Raw genomic sequence first — 17,907 nt, 5'->3', positions numbered from 1 at the left:
AAAAAAACTTGCAAAAATCAACAGGATCAAAAGCTTACAGATGTAAATGCAAACATTTCCAGTTCGGCATAAGTAACAACCTAGTGTGAAGAGAGAAAACACCAGAGTGGAAACTGAGTCCTAAACTTTGGACCTTCCCATCTTCTTAAGCAGATATGACATAAGTGACAATTGGCCCAGAAATCCTTACCAAGCTTAAGGTATTCTAGACCAGTCCTCTGTGGCATTCAAACCCTCCCCAGACCACTGTTCTATTCTTGATCAACTCTGCCAAACTGAAGAATTTCTCTTCTGTACTGCACTCTCCTCAGCCTCCAAGTGACAAACAATCCACATGTACTAAGGGATTTAAATCAAGATATGCACAAACTATTACATATATGTCAAGGGAACAGCTAACTTGAATACAATATCAAAACTCAACAAGTCTTACCAGAGATGATATCAGAGATACATTTTCAACAGTCTCTTTTCAAAGGCTTATTTCAGCTTCATGAGGCTACTATAAAGTGTGAATTCTCACCAGTGTCAATTGATACATACAGCTGGTGCCTGATGTCTATTCAATCCATCAAGAATATTTACATGGATGGATGGGTAAATCACTGTCAATAAAATTAAAAGGACTAAAAATAATAAGTCCCATCAAAAATTGTGAAGAAATTTCATATTGCTTTTCTAGTCCTATTAGAACTGTGATGTGCTCACTTGTAAAGCTTGCAGTATCTGGCAAGATAAAATATGCACCTATTCTATGACCTAGCAATTATACTTTCAAGGAAATACTACCTCAAAATAATACTCTGTTTAGAATTAAGATCCAACACCTAGACTTCACTGATAAGGACCAACCTCAGCTTGGTGAAAGGTTCCTGAGAGAAGGGGTCTCTGGGAGCAGCAAAACAAATGACTCAAAGTCTAATCATGGGTCCAAGCTGATGGTGTATTTTCTCCTTGAGACAGCTCTCCCAACTGATCTCTTTCTCCCTCTCCCTCTCCCTCTCCCTCTCTCAATTTCTCCTCTCTCTGTCTCTTCTTCTTCTTCTTCTTCTTCTTCTTCTTCTTCTTCTTCTTCTTCTTCTTCTTCTTCTTCTTCTTCTTCTTCTTCTTCTTCTTCTTCTTCTTCTTCTTCTTCTTCTTCTTCTTCTTCTTCCTCTTCTTCTTCTTCTTTTCCTTCTTCATCTTCTTCTTTTCCTTCTTCTTCTTCTTCTTCTTTTCCTTCTTCTTCTTCTTCTTCTCCTTCTTTTTCTTCTTCTTCTTCTTCTTCTTCTTCTTCTTCTTCTTCTTCTTCTTCCCTCTTCTTTTTCTTCCTCTTCTTCTTCCTCTTCCTCTTCTCCTTCTCCTTCTCCTTCTCCTTCTCCTTCCTCTTCCTCTTCCTCTTCTCCTTCTCCTTCTCCTTCTTCTCAAGACAGCTTTTCAGACTACTCTCTGTGTTCTGCTCTACTCAAGACAGCCTTCTCTTGCTATATTCTAAAAACTCTTTGTATAGTTCATCTCTTACAAATCTAAAGCCCAGGTTTTAATTTGCATATCTATTTAGTCATTACCCCAGGTTCCCTTTCAATTATCCCCTGAATTATCCCATGACCCTAGCCCCTTGATTCTTAGAGACAGCAAGCACAACCACAAATAATAAAAAAGGTTGGTGGGACCCAGCCATAAAATTACCATTCCTACCATTCCTGGGCCCGAATCTAAACTCCCTCTATCCCAGACTGACTTTAAACTCAGGAATCTACCTGTCTTTGTAAGCATAAACAATAAACTTAGCTGGGTGGGAACTTGCCTTACAATCACCAATCCTTTAATATCTTTATCTCCTTCCTTAGTATCTTTCTGAAAAGCTGGCTCATAGTGCAGCTGCCCTCATTCCTTTAGATCTACTTATACAATTCCTATTGCATCCCTATATTTTGCACAGTTGAGAAATTATATATTTTCAAACTCATGTTTTCAGCATTCTTTCCCATAGCCATAAGGACAGTCCTGAAGGTCCCAGTGTCCTATCATTTTGCTGAGACATGGGCACACTCTCACCTCTCAGACTTGTGCTGTCTCTGATTATCATGGAGTCATTAACCTTGGCAGAGAGGACATTCCTCAAAGGACAACATGAAAATATATATACTATTATATAAACAAACCTTTTGCCCACAGCAACCATCAACACTCATGGAGGTCCTCACCTTGCTTCTGTTCCAGAGGCAGAAACCATGTCTTGTCAGCCCTTATACATGGCCAAGCAGTATTTGACATCTCACAAGTGCTCAAACTGAAAATTGAAAAAGTAAGGCTTAACAGAAGGGATGAATAAGCCATAGTGTTTCATTACAATGAAATACAACTCAGCAATATAAAGAAAAGACTACTTAAATGTGTGGTATGCTAGTTTGAAAGAAAATGGCCCCCATAGGCTCATAGGGAATGGCACTATTAGGAGGTGTGGCCTTGCTAGAGTAGATTGTTGGAGGAAGTATTGTCATGGGAAAGGGAGTGGAAGTGGGAATTTTGAGGCTTCAGGTGTTCAAACCAGTCCCCATGGCACTCTCTCCTCCTACTGCCTGAGGATCTGGATATAGAACTCTCAGCTTCTCTAGCTCCATGTCAGCCTGCATACTACCATGTTTCCCACCATAATGATAATGAACCAAACCTCTGAACCTATAGGCCATTCCCAATTAAATATTTTCCTTTTTAAGAGTCGACGTGGTTGATTTAACCACACCCATGACCAGAGATGAGGAGAACACATCTGTCCCAATACCGGGAGTAACTGGGACCAGCAGGACCCAGGTACAAAGGAACTCCACCAGCCCAGTGGCTGGGGTTCCTTCCCATCTATCTGGGCCAGCTGGTGCCCTGAGAAGACCTTGGGCACAAGCTCTGCAACCAGTCCCACAACACACAGAGGAAGCTCCACTCCCAGGCACTCTAACATGCCCAGGATCAGAGGTGAGCAAAACACAACATCTGTCCCAACACAGGGAGTAACTGGGACCAGCAGGACCCAGGCACACAGGAACTCTGCCAGCCCAGTGGCTCAGGTTCCTTCCAGTCTTTCTGGGCCAGCTGGTGCCCTGAGAAGACCTTGGGCACAAGCTCTGCAGCCAGTCTCACAACACACAAAGGAAGCTCCACTCCCAGGCACTCTAACACACCCAGAGGTGAGGAAGACACATCTGTCCCAACACCAGGTAACTGGGACCAGCGAGACCAGGCACACAGGAACTCCACTAGCCCAGTGGCTCAGGTTGTTTCTAGTCTGTCTGGGTAGGCTAGTGCCCTGAGCAGACCTTGGGTGCAAACTCTGCAGCCAGTCCCAAAACACCCAGAGGAAGCTCCACTTCCAGGTGCTCTAACAAGCCCTGGTTGCAGGAACCCAGAATCACAGGATGACAGAGACAGCTTGACTCTGAGGAGTTCTGACACAACCAGGATCACAGGAAGGACAGGCTCCAGTCAGACTTAGCAAGGCAGGTAGCATTAGAGATAACCAGATAGTTCGGGGCAAGCATAAGAACATAAACAACACAAACCAAGGTTACTTGGCATCATAATAACCCAATACTCTCACCATTGCAAGTCCTGGACAGATGATCACACCGGAAAAGCAAGATTCAGATCTAAAATCACTTCTCATGATGATGATACAGGACTTTAAGAAAGACATAAATAGCACCCACAAAGAAATACAGGAGAACACAGGTAAACAGCTAGAAGCCCTTCAAGAGGAAACACAAAAGTCCCTTAAGAAGTACAGGAAAATATAATCAAACAGGTGAAGAAAATGAGAAAAACCATGCAGAATCTAAAAATGGATATAGAAACAAAAGAAATCAGAAAGAGAGGCAACCCTGGAGATAGAAAACCTAGGAAAGAAGTCAGGAGCCGTAGATGCAAGCATCACCTACAGAATACAAGAGATAGAAGAGAGAATCTCTGGGGCAGAAGACACCATAGAAAGCATTGACACAACAGTTAAAGAAAATGGAGAAAGCAAAAATTTCCTAACCCAAAACATCCAGGAAATCTAAGACACAGTGAGAAGACCAAACCTAAGGATAATAGGTGTAGAAGAGAGTGAAGACTCCCAAGGTAATGGGCCAGTAAATATCTTGAACAAAATTATAGAAGAAAACTTCCCTAACCTAAAGAAAGAGATGCCCTTGAACATACAAGAAGCCTACAGAACTCCAAATAGACTGGACCAGAAAAGAAATTCCTCCTGTCATATAATAATCAAAACACCAAATGCACTAAACAAAGAAAGAATCTTAAAAGCATTAAGGTAAAAAAAGGTCAAGGCAGGCCTATCAGAATTATGGCAGACTTCTCACCAGAGACTATGAAAGCTAGAAGATCCTGGGCAGATGTCATACAGACCCTACAAGAACACAAATGCCAGCCAAGGCTATTATACTCAGCGAAACTCTCAATTATCATAGATGGAAAAAACAAGATATTCCGTGACAAAACAAAATTTACACAAAATTTTTTCACAAATCCAACTCTACAAAGGATAATAGATGGAAAACATCAACAAAAGGAGCAAAACTACACCCTAGAAGAAGCAAGAAAGTAATCTTTCAACAAATCCACACAAACCTAATTCCACCTCTTACAACAAAAACAACAGGATGTAACAATCACTTTTTCTTAATATCTTAATATGAAAATTAATATTAACATGTCCTAATTGATTGAAATCAAAAAATATAAGGAATTAGAAATTTGTTAACTGTCACCCAATGGTCTCTCTAATTTGGTAATTGGAGAAATGGGTCCAATATTGTACAATCCATATACACTTTCTGCTTGTTTGTACCACATAATGGTCTTGAAATCTTGCTTCTCCTATCTCAGCCTCTCTATTAGTAGTATTGTTTATTTCATGTTTTTATACTATACTATGGTTTTCAGAACAGCTTACATATTTCAAAAGTATTTATACAGCCAAAAGAAATGTAGACAATTAACTTGGAAGGTAGCTTGTAAGAGAACAACAAAGTGAGATTGAATGCTTTGCTTGACATTTGTAACTCTTGTATCAAGTTTGAAGAAGAGGACTTTATAAGTTACTCTTTCTCTGAGATGAATGCTTTTCTAAATTATCACAGCCAATGAACCAGATTCTTACCCCCACCTAATGTCTGTGCCACCCTCCAAGTAGAACCATTGTTCATTGAAACAGTTGGTGAATGACTTTATGAATAGACCATCTTTTTTTGTTTGTTTGTTTGTTTTTGAGACAGGGTTTCTCTGTGTAGCCCTGGCTGTCCTGGATCTCACTCTGTAGACCAGGCTGGCCTCGAACTCAGAAATACACCTGCCTCTGCCTCCAAAGTGCTGGGATTAAAGGCATGTGCCACCACCGCCTGGCTGGATAGACCACCTTAATAAACACACCATTTCTTAAATGAATGTAACTTGTTCACTGTGGGCTGAAAATAAATAGCTTTGACTATAGCAGGAAGTCTGTATCCAAAAATCGTGCCTATTATTCATTCCTTGGCACAGCAGAACTGTCAACTCTCAGCTTAGCTACAATGAAGGTAAAATCCTTTTGTGATGTGAGGGTCATTGAAGTACAGCCATATTACAATGAACTCCAATGTCTAAAAATTGTTCATATTTTGGGTTTGTACCACAGTAAGAGCCAAGATTTTAAGCTCTACTAAATACAAAACAAACAAACAAATAGAGTTTATATATTTATGTTCATTTAAGAAAATACTAGTAGTGATGTATTATTTTGAAATAACAGTTAATATGTTTAGAATTATTTAAAATTTATATTGAGAAAAACATGTATTTTCAGCATTGCTGTAGACAAGCATCTACATAAGACTGCTAAATTGTTTTATATCAAACAACTTTCATAATACTCATTTTATTGCTATAATATTTTATAAATTTTAAAGAATATGACAAAAAAGATATTGTATGTACTGAAGGGGGCTCTCTGGGAGGAGTTGAGGTACAAAAGGGAAACAAGAATGTGATTTAATTCTGCTTACTTAAAATGTGTTTTTAAATGTTAACAAATTCAGATAAATTGAAATCATATAACTTTTCTCATCATAATGCAATAAAACTTAGAAAAAAAAAAGAGTCAATGTGGTCAGAGACTCTCTTCATAGCAATAGAAACCCTAACTACGTCAACCTAAATGAGTTTAGAAAAGAAACATGGAATCCACCACTGAGATATAACTAAAAATACACTGAGGAGAACCTCAAATGCTAAGCTTGAAGGTACTTCATTAATGACAAAGGCACATCTGAGACTCTGAAAAAGAGAGATACTCACTAACTCATTCAACAAGTTGAGAAACTCTATCATGAACTGTCCTAGAGGTTATAGAGAAAACATTAACAAAAACAAAGTATCTATCAATTACTAGGAAAGAGAAGACAAATAATAAACAACTTATGTAATATATTACAGCAGAAAGTAAGAATAAGGAAAGAGAAAAAAGGGCAGGGATTCTGCACTATATATTTAAACAAGATGACAAATCATGAAACATTTACAAGGATTGGATGGGTTATGAAGCATATGATGATCATGTTGGTCAGATCTTGAAAAATGATGATCACACTGTTTCAGTCAGTATCCATCACTTTAATGGGTCCGTGGCTGACCACTGAATAAATAACTTACCACAGCACTCATTGTTTGACTCCAACTCTCCACCAAAAGCGCTGTCTCTACTGAAATGAATTTTAGATATCACAAGTTACAGCAGCAAAAGAACTTTCTGGCCTTTCTTCAGAATTAGAAGTCATCCAGTGAAAGAATAGTAATGTTGGTGTATCTCTAGTCTAAACATGTCATCCGTTTCTCTGAGTTTCCCTAATTTTCAAATCAGCTTTCAGGCAGAGATCCAGTGTGTTCCTCTAAGGCACAAATTGAGCTGGTATCTATCCAGCTACATTTTGAATACTTTCTCAGGGCTACCTATGATGCCTTTAGTCAAAGAGGAAAGAAATTTCAACTTGAAGAAATATAGCCCTAAAAAAGAAAAAGAAAAAGAAAAGAAAAAGAAATAGAGCCCTTAGTGAACAAATGATTAAGCTACCTTTTTAACCTAGGTTTCTACTGCTTTCATTACTTAAGAAGGGCATGTCTCAGTGGCAGAGCATTTCCCTAGCAAGCCCAAGTTCCTGAACTTGATCCCAAACACAGATAAAAAATTAAATTAAATTAATATATGTATATAAATACATATATATGTGGTGTTGCGTCCTATCTCACCTGCTAAAGCCAAGCCATGTGGTCTTACAGGCAGGTACATATCCATGGCCCACTCTGGCATGCCTCCATTTCCATGTCTCAGAACCACTCTGTGGGATCACCATGACCTGGCCTGCCTACCCTACCTTCAGTCCCACTTAGTGCAGACATTCAGTGTGTACTCCATTGTCCCAGTAAGTGTTGTTTCACCCACCCCTAGGATAATCTATAAGTTAGACATTATAATTATCTTTTTAAAAAAACATTTATCTTTTTATTGTTAAGTGAAAGAAGTATCAAAATTAAAGCAAAAGTTACATGGTAAGACTTGCTGAAACTACTAAGGAGCATCAAAGTGAAAATGAAACTAGGTGCAGGGCAGTTATGCATTAACACAGGAAAGATAAACAGGGAGAACAGGGAGAATGTGCAGAAGATACTAGAGGAGAGGATCTAGTGTTACTTTGATCTCTCACAAGTACCTAGGTAAATGACTAATGGGATAGGATTTCTAAGCTCCACTATGTGCTCAAGAATCATCCTCTCTATTGGTGCTGTCTCTGTGAGGGGATCTTCTTCCAAGTCTAGAAAGTTGAAAGGTGATAACCTTCAGGCCATTAAGAAGGAACTTGGCATGGACTGGGTTCACTGTGGGGACCTCTTGTTCCGCAGGATGAGAGTTCTGGTCAGGTGGGCAAAAAAATTCAGTGAGTGACAGAGTCTACACAAGGAAGTGCTGAGTCTGAGTGTATTTTTAAAAATGGCATCAGGCTTTTACAGTCATTACAAAAGAGAAATGAGAAATCTGGCAGCTCAGCAGTTGAAGTACATCTGAGGCCACCTCAAACACACTGGGTCTAAAGCAGCCACCTCTTCTGGACAGGCGCTGCTCCCCTCACCACCTCCCCACCCCCGGAGCCCAAGCTCTCTGGGCCTGGGAGGCTGTGGACTGCATGAGGCTCAAAGCTCGAATGCTTTGTCTCGAATCTGAATGAATAAGTAAGTTCATGCACAAAGTAAAAACCAGGCTTATATAGTATACAGAAAACAGGGTGAATGACAAAAGTCTCATAGACAGGTGAAGGCCACATCAAGGTCGATAAGATCAGGCATCCAGATGCAAAGCAGAAGAGCAGTGGTGCCCTTCCCGCCTGGGCTATCTTGACAGTCCCAAGCTAATTCTCTGGGTCTGTTGGAGGCAAGCACCAGGAAGTCCCAATCTAGCAGTTCTTGAGAATGCCCTTAAGTGAGGGAAGCCCTTCAATTAGTCTCTGGTATGTAAAACAATTCTGTCTTCTGAGGGAGTGTCCTGAGAAATCTATGTTTATAGTTAACAATAGTGCCTGACCTCTATTCCTAACTCTGAGGACACCCTGTCTGATAAGGCAGCTTCCTTGTGAGAAATTCCAAGCTCACAATAGCTTGGTAATAAATTAGGATATATTGGAACACTGTGCTGGCCAGGGAACAATGTTTAATCTTAAGTTTTACCTACTTACAAATCATTTCTTGGGGTACCTTTATGCCTAAATAAGAAGGCATGTTGATGATTGGAAAGACTAATCTGGAACAGGTCTGAGTTAGGAGATGCCAACAACTGACTGAAGACCCAGGAAGCATAAACTCCCTTTGAAGTCATAATGCCTCTGGTCCCTGATCAGGCTTTCAATCCTGATACTGCAGACTTTACTGGAGTAGATGAGTGGGCGTGGCAGCAACTGACTCGGATAAAACAAAAAGTATATTCTCTGCTGGAAAACCTGTAAATTTTTGAAAAAGAACAAAACAAACAAGCAGAAGTGTCCTTCTCATCCCCAGTAGAAATGAAGAATGAAAAGTCTGAGGAGCCTAGCAGCACCTCTCTGAATAAAGACTAATGTAAAGATGGAGTCTGAGGAAGGTGCAAATGACTCTGCTGACAGGGTGATCTACTGAGTGATGATGATAATGAAGATCAGGAGGATGAACAGCTAGAGTTGACCAAGGATGATGAAAAAGAGGCTGATGAAGGAGAAGATATTATAAGTCTTAACCTCTAAACCAAACACAAGTATACTATAATAAAACGAATTCTACTAAGTGTAATGGCACAAATAAATCCCAACACAGTAATAGTGGGAGATTTCAAATAACCTATTACCACCAATAGGCAAGAAAATAAACACAGAAACATTAAAGTTAAATAAAACTATAAATCAAATAAACATAAGACCAAAGAATATACATTCTTTTCATTACCACATAGAACAAATATACAAAAAACAGAACAAGGACAAATCTCAGTAAGCACAGGAAAGTTGAAATAACACACTTTCCTTTATCTGCCCACAGCAGTGAGGGGTCAGGAACTAGAGAAAAACTTGAGATGATCCCAGCTTTTGGTTGTCTCTTTCTCTCTCTCTCTCTCTCTCTCTCTCTCTCTCTCTCTCTCTCTCTCTCTCTCTCTCTCTCTCTCTCTCTCTCTCTCTCTCACCAGTATCTCCCATCAGGACCTTGTTGAAAGCCCTGATACAACTGGTCCAGGACTTATCTTGACATAATAAATTCTGTAAATTCTGTTCATTGACAACTAATAACATACTAACTGGAGAAAAACTCAAAACATACCCACTAAGATCAGAAATAAGACAAGGATGTCTAGTCTTTCTTGTTCTGTTTAATATAGTTCTTGAAGTCTTAGCTAGAACAAGAAGATAAGAAAGAAATCAAAGGAATACAAATACAAAAAGCTCAAGTATCTCTGTTAGGTTCCAGGAATCACAAACCACATGAATACTGATTGCAGTCAGACATGGATAGCTTATTGAGCATATGACCCAGGACTGATCAATCAGGACCACAATCCAGATTCGGGAACTCAGACATTGAGTTAAAATCCTATAGGACTTTTAATCCTAAAATCCACAAACATCTGTGTCAAGTTACTCCAACAATCAGGATTTAGGGACAGGGAATTTCCTCAGAAACATGTCATTGTATGTTTATCCTGTTCCCACTGGTTGAGGTATTCAACTGTGGCAGGGGATTTGCATTGTCTAATATTCATTCCTTAACTTGTCTACTAGGATGGGACTTGTCTAACATTCATGTCTTAACTTGCTAACCAAGATGTCAGTTACCCACATACAAGTCTCCTTCTGCCAAGTAGGATGTCAGTGCCCAGGGAGGTCTTGTGAACTTAAACTTTCCTCGACCACTATTGGCCATTATTTTACTACTACCTTCTGTGAGATCAACATGATCAGAGTTCATGTGAGGGAACTCACATGGTATTTGCTCTTCTGTACCTAGCATTTCACTCATCTTCTAAGGATAAGCTCCTAGCAATTAACATTGATTTCTTCTAATCATGTCCTCTGCAAGAAAACTGAATTTGTTCTCATTAAATATTTTTTCAGGAACATTTCTGCCAGAAATACAAACACACTCTTTTCCCTGTACTTTGTAATAATTTCTTTAAAAATTGAGACAAGTAGATGCCAAAATTGTCATCCTGATATTTTAATTTATAGTTCTTCATTTCTGTAGTTGTCTTAGTTATTTTTCCTGAATATGGCCACCCTGGCCAAATTCACTTAAGAAAGTAAAAATTCCATTAAGATAGAAGATTAAGGCAGCTAGGCACATTGCATCCACAGCTGGCAAGCAGAGAAAAACTATTGCTTGTACACAGATTTCACTCCCTTTCATTCATTCTGGGGCCCCAGACATGGAATGGAGCTACCCACAGAGGGTAAAGCATCCCACAATTTATATGGCCAATATAATCTGTCATACTTATGATCAGAGGCTCACTTAATCTAGATATATCACTCACAAGCCTCCTAGGAAAATACCTACCCTGTCAAGTTGGTTATCAACATTAACCAATATAGAAGTTATGTCAGGGATGGAGTCCAGAGAACTCAGTCAGGTTCATTTTCTCTGCCCACTAAAGACTTAAAAGGCAGAAAAAACCTTGAGTATAACAAGCAGCAAGTAGAGAAAGCTTGACCACCACACACAGAGTTGGTATTTGAGGGAAGGTGTTTATTGTGGGCAAGGAAACAAACACACATGCAGTACAGGCACACAAATAAGACACTTGCTGAAGCAGACACAGAAGGAAAGGGCACTTAGAAAGCCAAAAATCTAATATCTTCTAGAGGGCCAAGGTTTTTAAGGTGTCTGAAGAGTTTTCCTCCCCTAATTTGAGTTTGTTCCATTTGAAGAATGATAAAATAGTTGACTGGCTAGTTACAGTTGGGTAACATATCCTGATCTGCCCTGAACTTGTTGAGCAGGAAGATTGCTGGTGAGAGACAAAAGCCTACAAGGCCTTTGTTTTAAGCTGCCAGGTTTTTGTCTCAGATCAGAAGGGTGAGGAAGAGGTCCACCATCTTAGAAGTTAGCAGCCTTTATTACCTAAATATGCCCACCCATCTACCCCCATCTCTGCCTAACTCCTAAATTCACATCAGGTCAAGAATTTATTTTTATGTTTTTTGACCATGGCCATTCATAGAAATATATGAACACTGAAATCTACCTTATTGAAGTATATGTGAAATTCAAGAAAATTATACCAAATTATATGTACAATTCACTACTGAAAAACTACATATACACACAACCACAACTCAGTTGTTTATTTCAAAATAAAAAAGAAAGAAAAGCTTGCTAGCATGAATTATCCTCATGCTACATAACTACTACCTGATTAAAACTGTCATGTTATTTTTACATATTTCAAATGTTATCTACTGTCATGTGAAGTTCCTTTCACTTAAAGTTTTAAGACTTGTTTATGTTTAATTATTTTATGTATATATATATATGAACTTATTAGGTTGTTTATTGCTAAATAACACTTAATTGTGTGAACATATTAGTTATACATTCACTATTTAAGACAATGTCACAGAAAAAAATGAATTGTTTCTGAATGAAAAACAATGAAATAAAAAATGGAGGACTACTTCTAAAATATGGAGAAGATTTTTATTGTACATGTAAGTAAGAAAGCAGGCAGAGCGAAGAAGCTAGACTGAACATGGCCAGCTGACTAAACCTAAGAGGGATGGGGTGACAGTGAAGGGAAATAAGAAAGAAACCACAATTTAGAGGCAGCCCCGGGCCAAGAGGCCAAGAAAGAGATGTAGACAAAATGGCTGAGTTATATGGGGATTAGGCTCGGGGATAGGAGGCTGAGGCCCAGACCTTGGAAAGAGAAGTTGAAAGTAGGGGGCAGGTGAGAAGTGCTGGGAGGAGCCATAGGTGTTGAGTGATGCTGGGAGAGCTAGCAGTCAACTGCTTTGATATATTATTAGGCACTTCAGCTACCTTTTGTCCTTGGTTTCTGAGACCTAACATTCTCTAATTTGAACTTGTAAGTGAGCACAGCAAACTCACCAAAAGGGACCACTCCACACATTGGGGAGGGGTCTTGTGGGGAGGGGGGCTTGTGGGGAGGGGGAAGAGAGTTTATTGGGAGGTAAGACATAGGGGTTGGAGAGGACAACTCAGAAACATCCCCTCCAGACCCTTCCCCTCCTGGAAGAGAAAGGTCATAGAGCACACACACACCCCTCCCCTCAGGAAGGGAGAGGCTAGTTACATTCCTCAGACCACAGGGGTGGGGAGGGGGTATGCTGGGGGGGACCATCAGCCACCTGCAGGTGGGGGAGGCCCAGAGCCTGAAGACACATTCCACAACCATTGACCACTTACAGACAAGTCCTTGCTACCTCATTCCCTAAAGACCCATCAGTTTAAAAGTCACACTGTTCTGCCAGTCATATTGTGCCTAATGGTTGCTGCTCTGAAAACTGTATAAAAACTCACTGAACAGGATGTGCAGGGTCATTCTCTCGCTCCTTCATGTGCAGGGCGGCCCCAGCATGCTGGAATAATAAAACTCCTCTTGCTTTGGCATCGATCCCTGGCTCTGCATTGTTCACTTGGGGGGTCTCTAATAAGTTAGGGCTCACCAGAGTCGTACAGGGTCTGTGCCTGTGACAATCAGGTCAGTTTATGGGCAGCAAAAGGAATGGGGAGACCACAGTAACCTGATAAACAAAGTGCCTGAGTCACAGAGTCTCTGAGAAAGGCTGAGAGTTAGGTTTCTGTTGCCTCATGGCCATCTACATTGGCTGAGCTAGGGCAGCCATTCTGGGGTATTGGCAGCTCTGCTGCCATCTGAGGGCTCAGCTTTGCGACCTAACAGGATTACATAAGCAAAGCTCCTAGAAGCATCCTTACAAATGTCTTTGTAAATAATATTCCATTGTGTTTTGGAAAATACTTAAGTAAATTTTTATTCAATACAGAGTGCCTAAATTTAACTGAACAAAAGTCTTCCATGGCATTTGCTAAAGTAGTTTTTGATGTGTTTATAAAAAGATAGAGAGAGAAGGAATATGTTTCATGGATATGTAATGAGGCTTGGGGGAAGGGGTTGCCCAACAGGCCCATGTTGAGGCATCCCTTCCCCCTGGGGTACCAGTTACAGGATAGTATAGTATAGAATAGAATTTATTAAGGGCTTGGGGAGGGGAGTTAAGAGGGTAGCAGAGGCAGAGAAGGGGAGAGAAAAGAGAAGAGAAGAGAAGAGGAAAAGAGAGGAGAGGAGAGGAGAGGAGAGGAGAGGAGAGGAGAGGAGAGGAGAGGAGAGGAGAGGAGAGGAGAGGAGAGGAGAGGAGAGGAGAAGAGAAGAAAGGAGAGAAGAGAAGAGGCTGGCCATGATCACCTGGAGAGAAAAGGGGGGAGGGAATGGGAAAAGAGTGGGAGCAGGAAGGCAAGAACAAGAGCAAGAGAGAGAGGAGGAGGCAAATATTCCCTTTTATAGTGAGTCAGGCATATCTGCCTGTTGCCAGTTAATTATGGGGCAAAGCGTAGACAAAATGCTAAGTTTTCCCATTTGACACCTCCAACAGTAAAAAATGAGGGCCTAAAGCACTCCCTAGTATTTGTGTTATTGATGTCTTTAATTTATCCAGTTCTGTTTGGTACATAATGGTGTCATGATTCTATCTACATTTCTCTTACCATTAATTGAAGCAATGCTATTTTCAGATCCCTACTGGCCATTTAATGTGCCTTCTTACTTTCTGACTCATTGCTTATTAGATGTTGTGTTTCCTAAACAGAGTCTAGGTATGTCTTGTGATATGTGTATGTTCTTAAAGGCAATGAATATTTTGCTTCTTCTATAACAGTACACTTGAAGAAACAGAGTCTAAATTTTTATAGTTATTTTTATTAAGTATTTTTCATCTGATATACTTTGATTATATCCTATCTCCTCCTACTACCCTCTCAGATTCTTCACACCTCCCTACCTACCTAGAAGCCCAATTCACATTGAAATTAATAGTTTTTATTCTAAACTTCCTGAGAATTTTAAACCTCTTTTAAATTAGAAAAACTAAGGTGGTTAAGAGGTTTTTATCTTAAATGTCTCCTAAAAGTAATGTCACTTTTGCTTTAATTATTTTGTTATTGCTGGCATTCTTGTGTTAGACCAGGAATTCTTACCTGATGAATTTATTTTGATCAGCAGAGAATCTCACTAATTTGTCCAGTGCTGCCAACAAGTTTTTCCAAATGTGACTTTCTTGTCATGGAGATTTTGCAATCCCATAGACAAACAAAATGCATACTTAGGAAACTAACATTGTGAATGGCTTTGAAAATAGTACTTTCATTTTATTTAAAAACAAATACTGTAGACAAACTATTATAATTTCAAAATATATATAACAAGCTTTTTACTGCTTCAAAAAATGAAAATATTGAATAAAAGACTGAAATAAAATGCTAAGACACTAATTGGATTAGCATGTCCTTAAAAGTCCAACACAAGGCTTCTCTTCCCCAGCCTATCTTCCCTGCTCCCTGCATCCTCTGCAGCACACCAAGCTTCCCTAACCAGCCTGCTACCCCTTCTGGACCTCCATTCTTCCCTGCACCTCTCTGATCATCAGACCTTTGCAGCCTGAAACATGTAGGTTAACTTCCCTTCGCTCACTCTTCTTCCATATTGGCTGACTCCTCTAGGGCCTGCAAAGCTGCTCTGACAGCCTGCTAGCCCAGATGGACCTCCATTCTCCCATGACCTTCATCAGACCTGCAACTCTTGAACCATACAGACCTGTACATCGGAAGCCATACGACCCAAGGATACCCATCAGAAGCCTGCCACACCAGGACCATCAAGGTGAACTCCTCCCCCGACACTAACTCCACAAACCTACTAAAACAGGAATATCCAGGGACCAAAGTCATCTAGATAGTTAAAGACTCTCAAAACAACACAATCAACAGAGGCCAGAGCAATAAGACATCTTCAGAACATGGCTACCCTACTACAGCAAGCCCTAAATATCCTAACACAACTGAAACACAAGAAAATGTTCTTAAACCCAATCTTATAAAGATAATAGAGGCCTTCAAAGATGAAATGAATACATCCCTTAAAGAAATGCAAGAAAATACAATCAAACAGGTATCATCCTTTAAGGAAGATACAAATACATGTCTTAAAGATACACAGAAAAATACAATTATAAACAGGTAAGGAAAATAAAATATAAAAAAATTTAAAACCATGTGCAAAATCTGAAAGTTGAAATACAAGCAATAAAGAAAACACAAACTGAGAGAATCCTGAAGATGGGAAACTTGAGAAGAGAACAGGAACAACAGGTGCCAACAGATTATAGGAGATAGAAGAGAGAGTCTCAGGCATAGAAGATACACTAGAAAATATTGATACATCATTCAAAGAATATGTTAAATTTAAAAGTTCCTATTATAAAATGTCCAGGAAATCTGGGATAACATGAAAACACCTAACCTTCTTAGGTTAAGTCTTAGGTGTCATAATAATAGGAATAGAAGAAGGTGAAGAGTCCCAGCTTTTGAAGTAAGACTTCATGATTCTTTGAATTACCTCAGTGTCCATTGTTACATCTTTCTTTTCATTTATGATTTTGTTTATTTGTATACCATCTCTCTGTCTTTCAGTTAGTTTGGCTAAGGGTTTGTCTGTCTTGTGGATTTTCTCAAAGCACCAGCTCTTGGTTTCATTGATTCTTTATATTGTTTTCTTTTTTCTAACTGATTAATTTCAGATGTGTGCTTGTTTTTTTTTTTTCTTCCTTAAATGCTTTTAGGTGTACTTTCAAATTGCTGGTATGAAAACTTTCTAATTTCTTTATGGAGGCACTCAGTGCTATGAACTTTCCTCTTAACATTGCTTTCACCATGTCTCATAAATTTGGTTATGTTGCACCTTCATTTTCATGGAACTATAGAAAGTCTTTAATTTATTTCTTTCCTGACCCAAAGATAACTGAGTAGAGAGTTGTTCAATTTCCATGTGTATGTAGGCTTTCTGGTGTTTGTGTTGTTAAAATCCAGTTTTTATCCATGATGGTCTGATAATATAAAAGGCATTATTTCAATTTTCTTGTATCTGTTAAAGCTTGCTTTGTGACAGATCATATGGTCAATTATAAAGAAGGATCTACTATGTTCTGAGAAGAAGGTATATTCTTTTGTGTTTGGGTGAAATATTCTACAGATGTCTGTTAGGTCCATTTGATTAGGTCTCCCACTATTAATGTGTGTGGTTTTATGTGCAATTTAAGATTTAGCAATGTTTCTTTTACAAATGTGGATGCCCTTGTGTTTGAGGCATAGATGTTCAGAATTGAGATATCATGTTGGTAGAATTAAATCACATTATTGTTTTCCTTTTGTACCCCAACTCCTCCCAGAGACCCCCTTCAATATATACAATATCTTTTTTTGTCATATTCTTTAAAATCTATAAAATATTATAACAATAAAAATGAGTACTTTAAGAGTTGTTTGATATAAAACAACAATCAATTTAACAGTCTTATGTAGATTCTTGTCTACAACAATACTGAAAATACATACATTTTTCTCAACATAAATTTTAAATAACTCCAAATGTATTAACTGTATATTTCAAAATAATACATTACTATTAATATTTTCTTAAATGAACATAAATATATAAAGTGTTTTTGTTTGTTTGTTTGTTTGTTTTATATTTAGTAGAGCTTAAAATCTTGGCTCTTACTGTGGTAACTTGATACAAGAGTTACAAACGTAAAGCAAAGCATTCAGTCTTACTCTTTGTTGTTCTCTTACAAAACCCCTCCCAATTTAATTGTCTACATTTCTTTTGGGTATATAAATATTTTTAAAATCTGTAAGCTGTTCTGAAAACCATAGTATAGTGTAAAAACATGAAATAAACACTACTACTAATAGAGAGACTGAGATAGGAGAAACAAGATCATAAGACCAATATGTTGGACACAGCAATACATTGTCATGAACAAACAAGCTGAAAGTGTATATAGATTGTATAATATTGGACCTATTTTTCCAGATACCGAATTAGAGAGACCATTGGATGACAGTCAACAAATTTCCAATTCTCCATATTTTTGGATTTCAATAGATAAGGATATGTTGTTAATATTGTCATATTGAGATACTAAGAAAAAGTAATTGATAATTCCTGTTATTTTTATTGTAAGAGGTAGAATCTGGTTTGTATGGATTTGTTGAAAGATTACTTTCATGCTTCTTCTAGGGTGTAGTTTTGCTCCTTGTGCTGATGTTTTCCATCTATTATCCTTTGTAGGGCTG

At 38.7% G+C, this 17,907-nt stretch overlaps 1 long non-coding RNA gene across 2 annotated transcripts in view; it reads right to left on the bottom strand.

Moving 5' to 3' along the window:
- Positions 1–17,907, bottom strand: part of LOC116072448 — a 34,770-nt gene that overhangs the window by 6,541 nt on the left and 10,322 nt on the right. For both annotated transcript variants that reach the window (XR_004111454.1, XR_004111453.1), the window contains exons 3-4: positions 6,664–6,713; positions 2,187–2,272 (exon numbers count right to left, since the gene is read on the bottom strand). This is a non-coding gene — a long non-coding RNA (uncharacterized LOC116072448). The remainder of the gene's footprint in view (positions 1–2,186; positions 2,273–6,663; positions 6,714–17,907) is intronic.

Source organism: Mastomys coucha, unplaced genomic scaffold (assembly GCF_008632895.1).
Source record: "Mastomys coucha isolate ucsf_1 unplaced genomic scaffold, UCSF_Mcou_1 pScaffold23, whole genome shotgun sequence".
In the NCBI taxonomy this organism is placed as follows: domain Eukaryota; kingdom Metazoa; phylum Chordata; class Mammalia; order Rodentia; family Muridae; genus Mastomys; species Mastomys coucha.
The sequence above is the reverse complement of the archived record's forward strand: the minus strand, read 5'-3'. Positions and strand labels throughout refer to the sequence as shown.